Source organism: Hylobates moloch, unplaced genomic scaffold, assembly GCF_009828535.3.
Source record: "Hylobates moloch isolate HMO894 unplaced genomic scaffold, HMol_V3 SCAFFOLD_6, whole genome shotgun sequence".
In the NCBI taxonomy this organism is placed as follows: Eukaryota; Metazoa; Chordata; class Mammalia; order Primates; family Hylobatidae; genus Hylobates; species Hylobates moloch.
The window spans coordinates 146767619-146787658 of record NW_026652281.1 but is presented as its reverse complement, the minus strand read 5'-3'; positions in this window follow the sequence as shown (position 1 = coordinate 146787658).

Sequence of the window (20040 nt, the reverse complement as noted above, 5' to 3'; positions counted from 1 at the left end):
CATACATATATATGCATACACATATACATACATATATATGCATACATACATACATATATATGCATACACATATACATACATATATATGCATGCACATATACATACATATATATGCATGCACATATACATACATATATGCATGCACATATACACATACATATATATGCATGCATATATACACATACATATATATGCATGCATATATACACATACATATATATGCATGCATATATACACATACATATATATGCATGCATATATGCATGCATATATACATACATATATATATATATATATATATGAGAGAGAGAGAGATTGGGAATTGGCTAATGCGATTGTGGGGCTGTCGGGAAGAGCAGTTTGGAAACTCACAGGCAGGAGCTGTCCTCAGGAGGAATTTCTTCTTTTTCAAGTAACCTCAGTTCTATTCATAAGGTTTGTCAACTAATTGGATCACATCAACCCAATTTATTGAGGATAATCTCCCTTAATTAAATTCAATGTATGGTAGATGTTAATCACATCTATAAAGTACTTCACAGCAACCCCTGTGAAGATTGTGAAGATTGGTATTTGATTGAATAACTGGGCCATAGCCTTGCCAAGTTGACTCACAAAACTAGCTATCACAACAGTATTATAAATTGTGACTATACAATAGAGGATGGCAAACATTTTCTGTAAAGGCACAGATAGTCAATATTTTAGTCTTTGCAGGCCAGAAAGCAAAATCAAGTATATATGTAGGATGCAGATACTTATGTAAAGAAAGAAAACAAGGTTATAAATTTTTTATTAATAAATTTCAAAATATGACGTGAATGAGTATTTTTTGTAATACTAGCTTAGTAAGGCAAAAAAAACTACATTTTGGGAATGAGATCACATTTCACCTTATTGGAGTTCAAAGTTAATATGCCTTATCGAAATTGATTCAAATGTTCATATGTTAATGCCGATCTGACAGGATATTTACTTTCTATATCTGAAAAAAATGTTTACCAAATGGGCAATGGTTAAAAGTCCAGAAAAGCTAATAAAATTAACCTTTGATACCACTGATTCAATAACATCACAGATTTAGATATTTTCCACAAAGTACCTGATGGTGAATATTACAATTAATAATCATAAGCTTTAAATATCTTATATTTTCACCCACTTTCTAAATTTGCTCCAAAAGCCTTCTTCTGCTCCACAGATATTTTTTTACCATGAACACTAGCAACACATCTTAGCAGATTCTACTTTAGGTTGTGCTGAATTAGTGTTTTCTCACTTTCTTTTAAAATAATCTTGCCCATGGTCCTTCTACACAGGCTCTTCATAGAAGCTATTTCTTTATTCACTTCAAACTCAGCATTGACTCCTCAAATAAACAACAACTGAGCTGTATTGGTAATATTTGTCAACAAGAACTAAGGAAAACCACTAGAAGTCATTTTAAAATTCACTATTGATGATCCTGTCAGTGTTCTCAAGCAAGCAACCGGTGTCACCAAAAGGCTAAAAGTCTTAAACTAATTTATTTTCACTGGATCTATTTCATCTGCTGCTATAATCAAACATGATTTAATGAACTCAATATCAATAAAATATTTTGCCTTGCTTGCATAACAAATAAGCCACTTGGAAACTTATTCTGGTTGTAGTCTCATTTTCATTTTTTATTATTTTAAAGAAATTGTGCTGTGATGAGATATTCTGTTTTAAATTTTCTAATTTTTCTGGTCATTGCTTTTGTGTGAGTTGGAAAAGATGTGATGAGTGCTTAATCTATTATATTGTTTGCAGTGTCAACATGTAATAAACACAATGCTTTCTCTTCTGCTTTGTTTTGTGCTGCTATAACAGAATGCTACAGACTGTGTAAGTTATGATGAACAGAAATTTATTTGGCTCACACCTCTGGAGGCTGGGAAGTTAAATATCAAAGAGCCAACATCTAGCAAGGTCGTTTTTTGCTGTCCCATCCCATGGTGGAGGGTGACAGGGCAAGAGCCAGAGAGCAAGAGAGGCCCAAACTCACTTTTATAACAAACCCACTCTCACAATAACTAACCACTCCTTCAATAACTAACCCATTCCCACGATAACCACATTAATCTATTTATGCAGAGCCCTCGTGATCAACTAATTACATCTTATTAGGCCCCACCTTCCAACACTGTTGTTGCATTGGGGATTAAATTCCCCACTCATGAACTTTGAGGGGGTTACATTTAAACCATAGCACTATTTAATTTGGTAACAAACAATACACCCTCCACTGTGCCTTAGAAGCATGACATTTGGAGCCCACTATTCTTTCTTTTCTTTTTGACATGGTGGCTATAGCACTGGTAATTTTTTTAAATGTTACTATAGAGAATGATATGCACTTTAAATGCTGTGGAGTTGTAACCTCATCCTTGTGATTAACGGGTGGCTGGACAGCGCTGTGAAGCATTGAAAACACCATATACAGTCCTTGTTGCAAATAGTCAACTCTGCCATTGTAGAATGAAAACAACTATAAATGATGCATAAATGAATGAGCATGGCTGTGTTCCCATAAAATAGAATTTTTGCTTCCTACAGTTTTCATATAGCATGGAATGTTATCTTTATTTTGATATTTTTCAGAAATTTAAAAATGTAAAAATTAGTCTTAGTTCATGGGCCATACAAAAACATGCAACAAGCCAGATTTGATCTGTGAACCACAGTTTGCTATCTCCTGCTATACACAGTTGTGTTGTCTTCATAAACTTGTAGCCAGGTGATCTAAAATATACTTTCGATTTAAGTTTAAACTTCTGACATACAAACAGGCAACTTCACATTAACAGTGTGGTAAAGTATCTGATGGGAGGCCAAGAATGGGTGCTGGTGCCAGAAAGCAAATAAGATTGAACTTGAGGAGCACTGAAGATTTTTTTTCCCCATTCAACTTGTGACACAACCTATAATAGGAATCTGTTCCTTAAATAATGTTAAACCAACAAATTCAGCATATTAAAAGAGTTGAAAAACTGCTTTCAGTTGAAGGAGATGAAGTTTACAAATTTTGACTGAGGGTTATTTAACTTCTTAATGGGGTGGCTTTTAGTGTAGAAATCTTTAAACTTCATATGGTTAGGAGATGGCTTTTATGTTTCCGAAATATGGGCTTTTCGTTACAGTTAACAATCCTATGGCACCATAAAAATTTTTCGGCAAGAGAGATCAATAGTCAAACATAAAAATCTGACTAAAACCACTTAAAGAATTTACAATAATCTTGGTCACACAATTTTATTAAACACCATCTGTCAGTTACTTGACTATCAGGTAGTACACTCTTGATGACTATAACTTCACATACATCGTGAGGGATGACTGTGGGTAAAAGGACATCTCTAGCCAAGATTTCTGTTAAGTTCAGTCCTGTGTGTCCAACTACCTTCTAGACATCCCTTCCCCGCCACATCAATGTCTCCATATTTCAAAACCAAGCTCATTACATAACTGTACCCTAGACTTGTCCCTCTTCTGACTGTTTCTACCGGATGTTAACAGGTGAAGTGACCAGACTGTACTTTAATGAGGTGCTAGAACCCCATCTCCATCACTTACCTAGCTTTGTGGTTTGCAGCAAATTCACTTTCTGAGCCCCATTCGTTGAATACTTACTGCCTCTCAATCCCTGATTTAAACACTTGGCTGCATTATCTCATGTCATCCTAAAAGCAGCCCCATAAGACAGGTACAATTATTACCCCGATTTTACCCCCAATTTGCTAATAAGCAAACTGAGGCCAGAGAAATGAAATCCCTTATTGTAGCCAATATCCACTATGATTGCCCGTGAGTGCATCATTACCCTTCACTTCACTCGGGTCAGAAACTTAACTCATCCTAATCTTCCTTTCACTACAAATGATAATCTCAAAAACAGCTATTGAATCTACCGTCTTCCCCATCCCACGAACTTAAGATCTTCCTTGAAACTTGGATTAGAGATCCCTTCCTCCAACCTTGCCTCCTTCCAATCTCTTCTCCATGTTACTTCTGAGACCCTTTGCCCAAGCAGTTTTGGTCTTCTCAAGCTTCTGAAATAATCTAGGAAAAATATAAGTAAAGCAGGTTTGTAATAACGTGAGAGGTTTCACAACTTTCGTGAAATAAAGACATTCCACAGGAAAGAGCTATGCAAAGCCTCAAGTATAGCCCAAAGAAATCTAATTGGACTCATGGTTTAGGTAAATTGAAGAAAACTCTTTCCCTAAGGCACAGCAGAAGGGGAGGTTTCTGATGTCCATCTTTTTCAGAGTCATATGTATTCGGGTCCAAGATTTGGCTAGATTTCACTAGTACGCCTGTAATGATTACTAAATATTGGAATATTTCCACACAGTTGCTAAATAGCTACATCTCAAGGCATTCAAGTGCCCTCCTCCCATTCTTGTGTCACTACAGTGCCTGTCAGCTTGTTCTGAGTAGTTCATGGGGGTGGGCCCCCTTCTGCATAAGTCCACCAACACCCAGCCAGAGAGCTCCTGGGCCCAGATAGGGGAGGGGGCTACCTGGAGGTAGCATTGGCACGTCAGTAGGTAGATGCCTAGAGGCTTCTGGTGTCCCACTGACCTGTGTCCATCACATGGCTGCCTTTGGAAACTCCATCCTCCACAGTACGAGTCAACATTTTTCTCATTATTTCTTCTTGTGTTAGCTGTTACAGTCATGGCAAATAGCCAAGTATATTCTGAGCAGCTCAGACAGTCGAGAGCAAAAGCTTGTACTTACTTAAATTTTACTCACCAGAGAGGAGTCCACATTCCTATCAGGACCATAAAAGACTCTCGGTAAGAAGGATATACCCTCCCAAAATCAATTAGTTACAGTAAAGGAAGGAGGCCCAACAACAAAGATGGCATGTAGATAAGTAGGCATTCAAATAATTCTGCCTTCAGATAACAGACAAAACTCTAGAAGTGACTGTGGGAGTGAAGGTTGGTGATAGGGAGAATCAAGAGCTTTCCTGCTTACCTAGAGCTTGCTCTATCAGATGAAATGTTAATAGCCTCATCCAGGTCACTGCAAATGCCATTAATTCATTCATTTTTATGGCTGAGTAGTATTCCATCATAAGCATATTCTGAGTGAAGTAACTCAGGAATGGAAAACCAAACATTGTTTGTTCTCACTCATAAATGGGAGCTAAGCTATAGGATGCAAAGGCATAAGAATGACAGAATGGACTCAAGGGGAAATGGTGGGAAGGGGGTGAGGGATAAAAGACTGCAAATAGGGTGCAGTGTATACTGCTCAGGTGATGGGTGCACCAAAATTTCACAAATCACCACTAAAGAACTTATTTATGTAACCAAACACCACCTGTTTCCCAATAACCTATGGAAATAAAATAATTTATATATACATATGTATATATATTTAAAAATGTTAATAGCCTCAAACCCACTGCTAGTTAATGCTCGAGGCATCTGCCGGTGGGATCTACCTCAACTGTGAGACTAAGACGTCAAGGCCCAGATTAATATCTCTCAGTGCATCCTTCAAATACTTTCGGACACTATTTAAAGTCTTAAGAATATCATGCAGGGCCGTCATTCCCCTCAACAGCTTCATTTCCTGCCTCCTCTGCCCCTTCTTACACCACCTGTCTGCACCACACGCACAATCACCTTACACTCCTACAAGATGGTGCTGTTTGAAGTTTTCTAGAAGTGCCACAAGTTCTCAGATCTCTGTGTGCTGTAGTCCTTCCTCCAATAGGAATACCTCTTCTTGCCCTCTAGGTGAAGTAGTTCTGGGAAGATTTACTTGGTGACTCTCCCCACCTCCCAATTCCCCCTCCAGTTAGACAACCCTCCTGTGGCAGCCCATGCTCATGAACTACTGGTCTGTCTAGTAGTCGCAATGGCTTTTTCTGCAAAGCTGCCAAGGCTCATACTGGGTGCAGTGACATCAGCCCTGCTCCTTTTCCACATCTCGTTGGCACTGACTCATCTAGAAACAATGATATTTGACAGGGGTCAACCACTAGCAGTCCAAAGGCCAAATCTGGAGGATGACATATTTGTTTAACAAGCATATTTTATTTTTACAGTTTTTAATATTTTAAAAAATTGCCAGCAATTAACAGTCAAGAGATTTTACCTGAACTGCTAGATTTCTAGTCTCTCTTTAAATAAATGTAGACACTGCATTTCCACAAGCCAGTTTCAGCTGGAGTCAGCTTCAGCAGCTATCCTTGAGTTTCAGCATGCACTCTAGTTGCCACAATCTCCAATGCTGAGGCCAAATCTCAATGGCTATTTACCATTGTGCTTACACAGTTGTTTTTCTTAAGGTAAAAACAAAAATGAAATACTGCTTGGCCTTGTGTTTCATCAAAAGTGGGAAAATAAGAGAGACTGAAAAGATATATGTTTCAGGAAACATGGGAGAGGGTGTATGTATTTACAGAGGTGAAGAATAGTCTTAGATGTAGGTCTACGTAGAACAAGTTCTTCTTAAGTTGCCATAATAACAACAAACCCAGTTTGCTTCACTCATTTAAGTTACCTGCCTAGTCCCTGTAGACACTGAGTTGAGACCTTGGTGGGTGTATTACAAATGAGAAAGGCCAACAGTTTCTGGCCAATAAGGAGGCTTTGTTTTGGGTGACAGCAAACCAACCCAGTTAGGTCTTCTCATTTCAGAAGTATAAATGGTAGACATTACTGCAGAGGCAAATTACTTGAGCCAAGAGCACCTCTTGAACAATCTCAATCTCTTGATTTTTTGGAGAAATCAATTATCTGGTTTAGAAGGAGACAATAGATTCCTCATAAGCCTTCATGTTCTAGCAATAAGCCTCCAGTAATCTGGGTATATCTCTTCTCTAAGTCCAATACACATCTGCGTGCCATGTTGTAATTGTGGCTTTACTGGACTTCCACCCATTCCTAGAGGCTGAGTGCTCCTTCACTCCACAAACATCTATGGAGAACTCATCATGTGAAAAGCCCTGAGGATATATCTTGGGGAACAACACCAACAAGATTGCTGCTCTCATCAATCCTGTAGCCTAGAAGGGAAGGCAGAAAATCCACAGGTATATAATACATTTTAATAAAGAAAATAAATTATATAAAGAGTACTGTGGGAGAGCGGAAAAGGGGACGGTCTGGGAAGGGCTGTCTGAGAAAGTAATAGTTAAAAAGTGACCCTTGAGGAATCACCAGACTGTCTTCCACAATGGTTGAACTAATTTACACTCCCACCAACAGTGTAAAAGTGTTCCTATTTCTTCACAGCCTCACAAGGATCTAGAACCAGAAACACCATTTGACCCAGCAATCCCATTACTAGCTATATACCCAAAGGAATAGAAAACATTCTACTATAAAGACACATGCACATGTATGTTTATTGCAGCACTATTTACAATAGCAAACACTTGGAACCAACCCAAATGCCCATGAATGATAGACTGGATAAAGAAAATGTCATACATATACACCATGGAATACTATGCAGCCATAAAAAAGAATGAGGTCATGTCCTTTGCAGGGACATAGATGAAGCTGGAAGCCATCATTCTCAGCAAACTAACACAGGAACAGACAACAAAACACCACATGTTCTCACTCATAAGTGGGAGTTGAACAATGAGAACACATGGCCACAGGGAGGGGAACATCACACACTGGGGCCTGTCTTAGGGTGGAGGGCAAGGGGAGGGAGAGCATTAGGACAAATAGCTAATGCATACGGGGCTTAAAACCTAGATGACAGGTTGATAGGTGCAGCAAACCACCATGGCACATGTATACCTATGTAACAAACCTGCACCTTCTGCATATGTATCCTGGAACTTAAAGTAAAACAATTTTTTTTAAAAGTGACCCTTGGGAAAAATGTGTTCCTGGGAGAGGCAACCACATTTGTATAGCTCCCAATGGGAGAACAGGCTTACTGCATTTAAGAAACCAAACATGGCCTGTGTCACGGGTGTGCAGTGACCAGGTGGTAAAATTTAGCTTGGAAGTTAGGTAGCAACCAAATTATGTAAAACCTTGAAGATCACACTAAAGAGCTGGAATTTTACTGTAAGTGTACTGGGAAGTGAGAAAGACAGTCAGGTGCTGGCTAGGCCCTTACAGGTAGGCTGTGATGTTCTCCCATTGAACATGAACAATTTCTCATGTTAAACATCAACATCAGACAACGCCAGCCTGTAACTGTGACAAAACTAGACAAAAATAAGACAACTCTGTAATCATGATCATAGACAAAACATGAACATTGTCCAAACCAAAAATGACCAGATATCATTCTTCTGTCATGGCTAACATGAATGACTACTGATTTTTCCTTTTAATCAGTTTCAGGCTTAGCCTCATTCTAGTCTTCCATTCTTCTAGAATTAACACTGCCTTCTTAAACACTACCCCAAATCACATAACGCAAGTCCAAGTCCTATTCATAGTAAAGTCCCTTCTAACATACTCTTACTGGAACACTCCAGGACTCCCCATGGTATGCAGCCACAAGCAATAAACCCAACTTTTTTAAATGCAGGTGCATTGCTGGTGGTCTTTAGGTGGAAGGCATTGACAATGTCACTAGAGGATTTTAAGCAGGAGGTAATATAATCTTTTTAAACAATTATTTCAATTAGAAAACAAATTCTATAGGTCAAGAATGAAAGTAACAAGGCCAGTTAGCAGTTCAGCATCCAGGGAAAGATGATGGTGGATTGGACCAAATGGTAGGGGCACAGCAGTCAAATGCAAAATATATTTCAGAGATGATATCCATAGGACTTGCCTACCAAGGAAATGAATATGTAGATCAAGTAGGCAGCCAAAGCCAGAGACCCAAAAATAAAGTAGCCAAAATAAGATAGAAGTCCAATTCTTTTCTGCATAGTTGGTATTGCAGTTCTATGACATTGTGAAGGGTGAAGGCTCCTACTTTCTTGCTATTCCATTATCCCCCAGGTTCACAATCATTATGTGCATGATCCACAATGACTCACCACCATATTTCCATTACGGTCAGCAGAAAGGGAGTTAGAGGGAAATAACAGCATGGCTCAGAGTAGCACTCAACACTTTTGCTCACATTCCTTTGGGCAAGAATTGGTCCCATGCCCACATCTAGCTGCAAAGAAGTTTGGAAAATAAAGACATACCTCAGATATACTGAAGGTTCAGTTCTCGACTACTGCAAAATAAAGCAAGTCACACAAAATTTTGCTTTCCCAATGCATATAAAAGTTATGTTTATCCTATACTGCAGTCTATTAAGTGGCAGTAGCATTATGTCTATGAACACAGATAATGTGCATACCTTAATTTAAAAATATTTTATTGCTAAAAAATATTAACAATCATCTGAGCCTTCAGTGAGCCATAACTGTGTGTGCTGGTGGAGGATCTTGCCTCAATGTTGATGGCTGCTGACTGATCAGAGTGGTGGTTGCAGAAGATTGGGGTAGCTGTGGCAATTTTATTGTCTTTCTTTCTTCCTTTGTTTTCTGAGATACAGTCTTATTCTGTTATCCTGGCTGGAGGGCAGTGGTGCATGATCATGGCTCACTGCAACCTTGACCTCCCAGGCTCAAGCAATCCTCTTGCCTCAGCCTCCCAAGTAGCTGAGACTACAGATATGTGCCACCATGCCCAGCTAATTATTTATTTTTTTTAATTTATTTATTTTTTGAGACAGAGTTTCATTCTTATTGTCCAAGCTGGAGTGCAATGGTGTGATCTTGGCTCACTGCAACCTCTGCCTCCTGGGTTCAAGTGATTCTCCTGCATCAGCCTCCTGAGTAGCTGGGATTACAGTCATGCACCACCATGCCCGGCTAATTTTGTATTTTTAGTAGAGACGAGTTTCCTCCATATTGGTCAGGTTGGTCTCGAGCTCCTGACCTCAGGTGATCTGCCCACCTCAGCCTCCCAAAGTGCTGGGATTATAGGTGTGAGCCACCATGCCCAGCCTTATTTTTTAATATTTTTGTAGAGACAGGGTCCCACTGTGTTGCCCCAGCTGGTCTCAAACTCCTGGGCTCAAGTGATACTCCCACCTTGGCCTCCCAAAGTTTTGGGATTATAGGTGTGAACCACCACACCTGGACGTGATTTCTTAAAACAAGACAGCAAATAAATTACTACACTGATGAACTCTTCCTTTCATCAAAGATTTCTCAGTAGCATATAATACTGTTTGATAGCATTTTTCCCACAGTAGAACTTCTTTCAAAATTAGTCCTCTCAAACCCTGCCTCTGCCTTATCAACCACATTTGTGTAATATTTCTAAATCATTTATAGTTATTTGAACAATGTTCACAACATCTTCACCAAGAGTAGACTGCATCTCAAGAAATCACTTTCTTTGCTCATTCATAAGAAGCAATTCCTCATCCTTTCAAGAGTTACCATGAGATTGAAACAATTCAATCACATCTTCACTTCAGGCTCCACTTCTAATTCTAGGTCTCTTGCTATTTTCACCAAATCTCCAGTTACTTCCTTCAGTGAAGTCTTGAATCCCTCAAAGTCCCCCATGATGGTTGAAATCAACTTCTTCCAAACTCCTGTTAATGTTGATATTTCGACCTCCTCTCATGGATTGCAAATGTCCTTAATGCCATTAAGAATGGTGGTGAATCCAGCTAAAGCAGTGTTCAGAGGGAAAGCACTGAATGCCCACATCAGAAAGCTAGAAAGATCTCAAATCGACTCCCTAACATCACAGTTAAAAGAACTAGAGAAGCAAGAGCAAACAAATCCAAAAGCCAGCAAAAGACAAGAAATAACTAAGATCAGAGAAGAACTGAAGGGGATAGAGATACAAAAACCCTTCAAAAACTCAGTGAATCCAAGAGCTGTTTTTTTGAAAAAATTAACAAAATAGATAGACCACTAGCTAGACTAATAAAGAAGAAAAAAGAATCAAATAGAGGCAATAAAATATTCTACAGGGGCTATCACCACTGACCCCCACAGAAATACAAATCACCATCAGAGAATAATATAAACACCTCAACGCAAATAAACTAGAAAATTTAGAAGAAATGAAGAAGTTCCTGGACATACACCCTCCCAAGACTAAACCAGGAAGAAGTCAAATCCCTGAGCAGATCAATAACAAATTCTGAAACTGAGGCAGTAATTAATAGCCTACCAACCAAAAAAAGCCCAGGACCAGATGGATTCACAGCTGAATTCTACCAGAGTTACAAAGAGGAGCTGGTACCATTCCTTCTGAAACTATTCCAAACAATTGAAAAGGAGGGACTCCTCCCTAGCTCATTTTATGAGGTTAGCATAATCCTGATACCAAAACCTGGAAGAGACACAACAAAAAAAGAAAACTTCAGGCCAACATGAACATCAATGCTGAAATCCTCAATAAAACACTGGCAAACCAAATTTAGCAGCACATCAAAAAGCTTATCCACCATGATCAAGTCGGCTTCATCCCTGAGATGCAAGGCTGGTTCAATATATGCAAATCAATAAACGTGATCCATCACATAAGCAGAACCAATGACAAAAACCACATGATTATCTCAATAATGCTGAAAAGTCCTTTGATAAAATTCAACATGCCTTCCTGTTAAAAACTCTCAATAAACTAAATATTGATGGAACATATCTCAAAATAATAAGAGCTATTTATGAAAAACCCATGGCCAATATCATATTGAATGGGCAAAAGCTGGAAGCATTCCCTTTGAAAACTGGCCCACAACAAGGATGCCCTCTCTCACTACTCCTATTCAACATAGTATTGGAAGTTCTGGCCAGGGCAATCAGGCAAGAGAAAGAAATAAAGATTTTCAAACAGGAAGAGAGGAAGCCAAATTATCTCTGTTTGCAGATGACATGATTCTATATTTAGAAAATCCCATCTGAGCCCCAAAACTCCTTAAGCTTATAAGCAACAGCAGTAAAGTCTCAGGATACAAAATCAATGTGCAAAAATCACAAGCATTTCTATACACCAACAATAGACAAGCAGAGAACCAAATCATGAATGAACTCCAATTCACAATTGCTACAAAGAGAATAACATACCTAGGAATAGAGTTAACAAGGGATATGAACTACCTCTTCAAGGAGAAATACAAACCACTGCTCAAGGAAATAAGAGAGGACACAAACAAATGGAAAAACATTCCATCCTCATGGATAGGAAGAATCAATATCATGAAAATGGCCATACTGCCCAAAGTAATTTATAGATTCAATGTTATTCCCATCAAACTACCATTGACATTCTTCACAGAATTATAAAAAAAAAAAAAACTACTTTAAATTTCATATGGAACCAAAACAGAGCCCTTATAGCAAAGACAATCTTAAGCAAAAAGAACAAGGCTGGAGACATCATGCTACTTGACTCCAAACTATACTACAAGGCTACAGTAATCAAAACAGCATGGTACTGGTACCAAAACAGACATATAGACAAATGGAACAGAACAGAAACCTCAGAAATAACACCATACATCCCAAACAACTGATCTTTGACAAACCTGACAAAAACAAACAATGGGGAAAGGATCCCCTACTTAACAAATGGTGTTGGGAAAACTGGCTAGCCATATGTAGAAAACTGAAACTGGACTGCTTCCTTACACTTTATACAAAAATTAACTCAAGATGGATTAAAGACTTAAATGTAAAACCCAAAACCATAAAAACCCTAGAAGAAAAACTAGGCAATACCTTTCAGGACATAGGTATGGGCAAAGACTTCATGACAAAAATGCCAAAAGCAATTGCAACAAAAGCTAACTAAAGAGCTTCTGCACAGCAAAAGAACCTGTCATCAGAGTGAACAGGCAAACTACATAATGGGAGAAAATCTTTGCAATCTACCCATCAGAAAAAGGTCTAATATCCAGAATCTACAGGAAACTTAAGCAAAATTTATAAGAAACAAACAAACAACCCTACCAAAAAGTGGACAAAGGATGTGAACAGACACTTCTCAAAAGAAGACATTTATGTGGCCAACAAACATACGAAAAAAAGCTCAACACCACTGATTATTAGAGAAACGCAAATCAAAATCATAATGAGATACTATCTCATGCAGTCAGAATAGCAATTATTAAAAAGCCAAGAAACAATAGAGGCTGGAGAGGCAGTGGAGAAATAAGAATGCTTTTACACTGTAGGTGGGAATGTAAATGAGTTCCACTATTGTGGAAGACAGTGTGGCAATTCCTCAAGAATCTTGAAGCAGAAATAACATTTGACCCAGTAATCCCATTACTGGGTATATACCCAAAGGAATAGAAATCATTCTACTATAAAGACACATGCACATGTTCATTGATAGACTGGATAAAGAAAATGTGGCACATATACACTATGGAATACTATGCAGGCATAAAAAGGAATGAGATCATGTCCTTTGCAGGAACAGGGATGAAGCTGGAAGCCATCATTCTCAGCAAACTAATACAGGAACAGAAAACCAAACACTGCATGTTCTCACTCATAGTGGGAGCTGAACAATGAGAACACATGGACACAGGAAGGGGAACAACACACACTGGGTCCTGTCAGGGGGAAGAGGCAAGGGGAAGGAGAGCTTTAGGACAAATGGCTAATGCATACGGGGCTTAAAACCTAGATGATGGGTTGATAGGTGCAGGAAACACCAAAGGACATGTATACCTATGTAACAAACCTGAATGTTATGCACATATATCCCGGAACTTAAAGTAAAATTAAAAAAAAAAATGGTGGTGAATCTTTTTCAGAAGGTTTTCAATTGACTTTGCCCAGATCCATCAGAGGAATCACTGTCTACAGCAGCTATAGCCTTATGAAATGTATTTCTTAAACAATAAGACTTGAAAGTCCAAATCACTCCTTGATCTATGGGCTGCAGAATGGATGTCCTGTTAGCAGACATGAAAACAACATCAATCTTTTTGTACATCTCCATCAGAGCTCTTGGGTGACCAGGTACACTGTCAATGAGCAATAACGTTTTGAAAAGAATCTTTTTTTTCTGAGCAGTAGGCCTCAACAGTGGGCTTAAAATAATGGACAGGTGATTCTCCCTCCTCTGCCCCCGAGTAGTTGGGATTACAGGTGTATGCCACCACACTCAGCTAATTTTTGTATTTTTTGTAGACACAAGGTCTTGCCATGTTTCTCAGGCTCATCTTGAACTCCTGGGCTCAAGCAATCCACATGCCTCAGCCTCCCAAAGTGCTGAGGTTACAGGTGTGAGCCACCTTGCCCGGCCTGTGCTTTTGTTCTAAAAGGATGACTATGCTGGTAGTTCAATTACAGAGAACAGAATCTACTCTCACTAATTTCAGTAGGAAGCAGAGTACTAAGTGGATCACAGAATTGATGAGCGGGCTGAAACAACAGAAACGGGATCTCCAGGAATACCTACAAAAGCGATGCTATAGAACTGAAATGGGAGAGTTCCCTGATTCCCGTTGCAGGACATGCAACAGAAGTGTGGCTCGCCTGTCCAGTTGCCCCATAGCTCAAACCCCTAGCAGGGAGCATGCAGACAGGCAGGTGCAGAGGCCGGGGCATGTGCTTTGGGCTTTCAGCCCCACAGTAGTGTCTAGGGGTGAGTGCCTGCAACCCCAGTGTTACATAGCTCTTTCAGCTTTGCCATCTTCAGATGGCTTGAGTGTTAATCAGCTCAGTGGACCCTCTGCCTTATTGCAAGGGCAGAGGGCCAGTGTGACAGCTTTCTGTATCCCAAGCTCTTGCTCAGTGTCCAGGAAGAATCGGATCACAAGTGGGCTTGAAGGATGAGCGCAAGGTGTTATTGAGTGGTGGAGATGGCTCTCAGTGAGATGGATGGGGAGCGGGAAGGTGGAGGGGTGGGGGAGATGATCTTCCCCTGGAGTTCAGCCATCCGCTGCTGAACTCCTCTTGATGTTCAGATACCTCTTCCCTCCTTCTCTGCTGTGCCGCCCTGCTGCTCTCTGCCACTCCTCACTGCTCTCTGCTGCTCTGTTCCTCTGCTCCTCTCCATATTCAGATGCTTGTGTATGTGCCTGCCAAGGTCTCAGGTTTATATGGGAACAGGGTGGAGGGGCGCATGGACGGACAGAGTGGTCTTGGAAAATGCAACATCCAGGCATGAAAACAGGAGTGTCTGTTCTCAGTTAGGTCCATGGGCACAGGCCCAAGGGTGGAGCCCTTGCCAGGGACCCACCCTTCTCTACTCAGCACTTCCCTGCCCTACTCCCATATCAGAACTGGCTTAACAATTTTTATGACCTCCATTATTTTGTCCTCCTTCTGTGGTAAATCAGCAAGACAGAGCAAAGAGAACCATCACATAAGAGAGGTGCTAAACATGCACCAATGTAATCTTGTCATCTCATGTTCCGCTTAGGTGAGATAGAAAAGTGCTATTAAGTGTCAGAAACGATGTTTTATTGTACAAGGTGTCCATAAAGTTGAGAAACATGGAACAAATTTATTTTTAAAGAATTACTGGTTTCTGTGTCAAACAATATTGCTCAATATACTATTCTTCATCATCCTGATGAAGAATTTTCAGGTCGAATACCTCGAAATTAAAGAAAATGCTTGAATTGTTAATCTAAAAAAAGTTCAATAAATTCTATTTTCCCAATTATACTCGCCCCCCCATTCCAGGTTAGCAATTAGACTTAATGCTTTAAATGTTTAATATTTCACCAGAAACTTTGTGGAATGTATTATTTTAAAATGTAACTAATATATTGTCTGAACATAAATTTATCCTGTTTTCCAACTTTGTGGGCAGTTTATATAGTAAAAAAAGTTCAAAAATAGCTCAGGTAAACTCTTCTCTTTTGATGCACAAGCACCAATTGAAACTATTAGAGGGTGGGGGGGGGTGGAGATATTCAGTAACAAAATCTAGAGGAAATGTGAATAGATTATTCATGGTAAAGAATTAATTGTAACCAGATAGGAAAAATATTGTTTCAAATGGCCATCTGCTCAGCTGAGGGAAATCACTCTTTTAGGTTTTAAATTACACTATCCTATTGTCTTTTTAATTATTCTTTATGTATCCTTCTTTTATATTTCCTTTGCTGACTTTTCTTTGTCCTCTTTTTCCATATAAGGTATCCTTCAAGGTTCATAGGAAACACTATTATATATTAAAAAGAACACTCCATGAGGTCAGAGATTTGGGATTTAATACTGAGCTCTGAAGGAAAGTTACCTTGCCTTACATTTATATCTGCAGTATATTTAGACTCGATAGTTGCGTTAGGTTGAGATAGGGGTCAAGAGTAATTTTTTTTCTGCAAACATTATACAAATTGACCCAGTATTATTTTCAAAAGACTCTCATTTCCCTCTTGCATTTGCAGTGTCATTTTTCGGTCAAAAATCAGATGAGCATACATGTTTGACTGTTTATGGATCTTTTATTTTCTTCCTCTGGTCTATTTCTCTATGTTTGCTTTTATACCACATTGAATTAATTATCATTTCGTAACAGAGCTTTAGTTCTGTTCGTGTAAGTCCCCCACCTGTGGTCTTCAAGATTTCGTTGGATATTCCTGGCCTTTTGCATTTCCATATACACTTTTTTTTTTCTTTTGAGACAGAGTCCCACTCTGTCTCCCAGGCTGGAGTACAGTGGCATGATCTCAGCTCACTGCAATCTCTGCCTCTCAAATTCAAGCGATTCACCTGCCTCAGCCTCCCAAGTATCTGGGATTACAGGTGCCTGCCACCACACCCGACTAATTTTTGTATTTCTACTGGAGATGGGGTTTTGCCATGTTGGCCAGGCTGGTCTCAAACTCCTGACCTCAGGTGATCTGCCCGCCTTTGCCTCTCAAAGTCCATATACACTTTGGAATCAACATACATGTTCCAGAAAAAAAAAAAAAGTATCATAAATTTGATTGCAATTGTTTCAAATCTTTAGCTCAATCTAGAGACTACTGATATATTTAAGATGGTATTTTCTACTACTTATGTAGATGTTCTTTATCTCTGTGGTGTTTTGTAGTTTTCAGTGCAGAGATCTTACAGATCTATTTGTTGACTTTATCTCTAGGCATATGATATATGTACAATAATATGACTTTTTAAAAATCTTCTCTATTTGTTTGTAGCTGATATAATTGATTTTTAAAAATTGACCCTATCTGTGATAGGTGCCTTTAGTAAATTCAGTTTTCAATTTTAAGTTTACCTACAAAGTATTTTAGATTTTCTACACAGTCATAGCATCTGCAAATAATGACATTAAAAACTTCTAATTTTAACATAATTCTGTTAGTGGCGGCAGAGATCTGAGTTACTGGAGGCAAATTCGTAGGCGTCCACAGCAACTTCAGTCCTTACCTCCTCAGAAGAAGGAATTTGTCTGAGGGGCAAAAAGCAGAAAAAGAAACCCAGGCAAGTTTCAGAGCAGGAGTGGAAGTTTATTAAAAAGGCTTTAGAACAGGAAAGAACCGTTGAAAGAGACAAGTAGGTGCCTCAATGATGAAGAGAGAAAAGAAGCAAAAAAGAGTCCTTTTACCTTGATCCTGGGACTTTATAGGCTCTCCTCTTCCCCGTGATTCTTCCCCGCATGCGCAGTGCTTTCCTTACGCTTTGGAATTGAGTATGCGCAGTGTGTTTAGGGCGTTACATGCCCGTCTGAGGCTCTTATCGTTTTTCTGGTAGTGTGTGACCCCAGAATGTCATACTTCGCCATTTTGTTTCTTAACACACATGCCCAAGAAGCTGCTTCTCCCTGGGGTCTGCATTCAGTTAGCACGTTTAATGTTAACAGGTGTGGACCATCAGGAGATTTTCCCTCCCTGGCAGCCAAATTATCATTTTTAGAGAGGCAACGCGATAATTGCTGAAACATCATCATTTTTAGTGGGTTGGGGGAGACCCCTCCCCTGCGCTACTCATGCATAACTACCTGTAACAATTTCAGGCTTAAAAAAGAGTCACATGAATAATAAAAATACTTTCTGCAGATTCTTCACCCAGATTCCTCAAATGTTAACATTTCACTACATTTGCTTAATTATGCCCCTTTCAATATATAAAACTACCTTTTTCTGAACCATTTGAGAATAAGGTGCAGAAATGATACACTTTTACCCCACAGTAAACTATTTACTTCATTGTGCATTTCCTTGAAAACAAGGACAGTCCAACAACCAAATTCAGAAAATTAACAATGGCACAATACTATCAGTTAAAGTCCTCATTCAAATTAACAAAAGAAAATTCCATATCACCAGTTGCATTCACTTGTGATATGTCTCTTTCATCTTTAATCAGAATTGGTTCCTCCACCTTTATTTATCTTTCATGATCTTTGTTTGTTTGTTTTAGGGACAGGGTCTTGCTCTGTCACCCAGGCTAGAGTTCAGTGGCACTATCATAGCTCATGGTAACCTCAAACTCCTGGGCTCAAGTGAGCCTCCGATCTCAGCATCCCAAGTAGCTAGAACTACAGGCATGTGGCACCACCACACCTGGCTAATTTTTTAAATATTGTGTAGATATGAGGTCTTGCTATATTGCCCAGGCTGATCTCAAACTCCTAGCCTAAAGCAATTCTCCTACCTCAGCTTCCCAGAGCACTGGGAATAAGTGTGAACCACTGCTCCTGACAATCTTAGCATTTTGAAGAGTGCAACCCAGATATTGAATAGAATGCAACTCAGGATTTTACAATGTTTCCTTATTGTTAGATTCAATCTATGCAATTTAAGGCAGGAATACCCTATAAGTAATGCTCTGTTTTTCTCACAGTTTTATATTTGGAGATACATTATAACAATTATGTTAACTTCACAGTTTTATATTTGGAGATACATTATAACAATTATGTTAACTTTTATTATGAATTGAGGTGACATCTGTGAGATTTCTCCATGGGAGGATTACTAGCTTTCCCTTTGTGATTGATATATATTTGTGAAAAGATGCTGTAAAACTATGTAAATATTCCACAGCTTAGCAAACATTTACTCCACTCATTTTGTATCTACTGATGATTCTTGCCTGAATCATGTATTAATATAATTACCAAATAGATTTTAAAATTCTATTATTTTTCTATATTCATTAAGTGAGATTCTACTGTAAGAAAAAGTTTTCCCTTCCCTTCCCTTCCCTCCCTCCCTCCCTCCCTCCTTCCTTCCTTCCTTCCTTTATAACAGTATGAACTCATGGTTTTTTATTTTAATCAATAGGTAAAATCACTGATTTAAATGCTTAAATTATCCCTGATTTGGTCAGTGGAATAAACTTTAAGCTGGTTCTCAAGTCATTTTGACATGCTTCCATCATTCTCTGGGCACTTTCTTACCTTCTGGCACAAGATTTTCAAGGCTTATATCATACATTCCCAGGCATAGTCCTGGAATAAGCCATTTCCCAGAGTCCTGGCTCATTATGGTGGAGAATGGCATTAAGAAACCAAGACCTGGCCGGGCGCGGTGGCTCACACCTGTAATCCCAGCACTTTGGGAGGCCAAAGCGGGAGGATCATGAGGTCAGGAGATCAAGACCATCCTGGCTAACACAGTGAAACCCCATCTCTACTAAAAATACAAAAAATTAGCTGGATGCGGTGGCAAGCACCTGTAGTCCCAGCTACTTGGGAGGCTGAGGCAGGAGAATGGCTGAACCCGGGAGGCGGAGCTTGCAGTGAGCTGAGATTGCGCCACTGCATTCCTGCCTGGGCAACAGAGCAAGACTCCATCTCAAAAAAAAAAAAAAGAAAAAAGAAAGAAAAAAAGAAACAAGACCTGGGTGCTATGTGTTCTCACGGCTGCTGGGATGCTATTGCTCCTGGGGCCACTCAGTAGATAGAGCTAGGAGTTCATACTCCGATTCCAATCTAATACCCCAAGGTTCATTTTAGCCTTCCTCCTTTCCACAGTTTAAGGTCCCTCTCCAGCAGTGAGAAACCTTGTTCCAGTTATGCACAATGTATTCAATTATTTGTTCAATCTTTGAATCCCTTTGCAAGAGTTTCCTTAGTTGTCTTGTGTTGAAATGATTCCTCTCTAGGAGATTCTTCAAGGAGG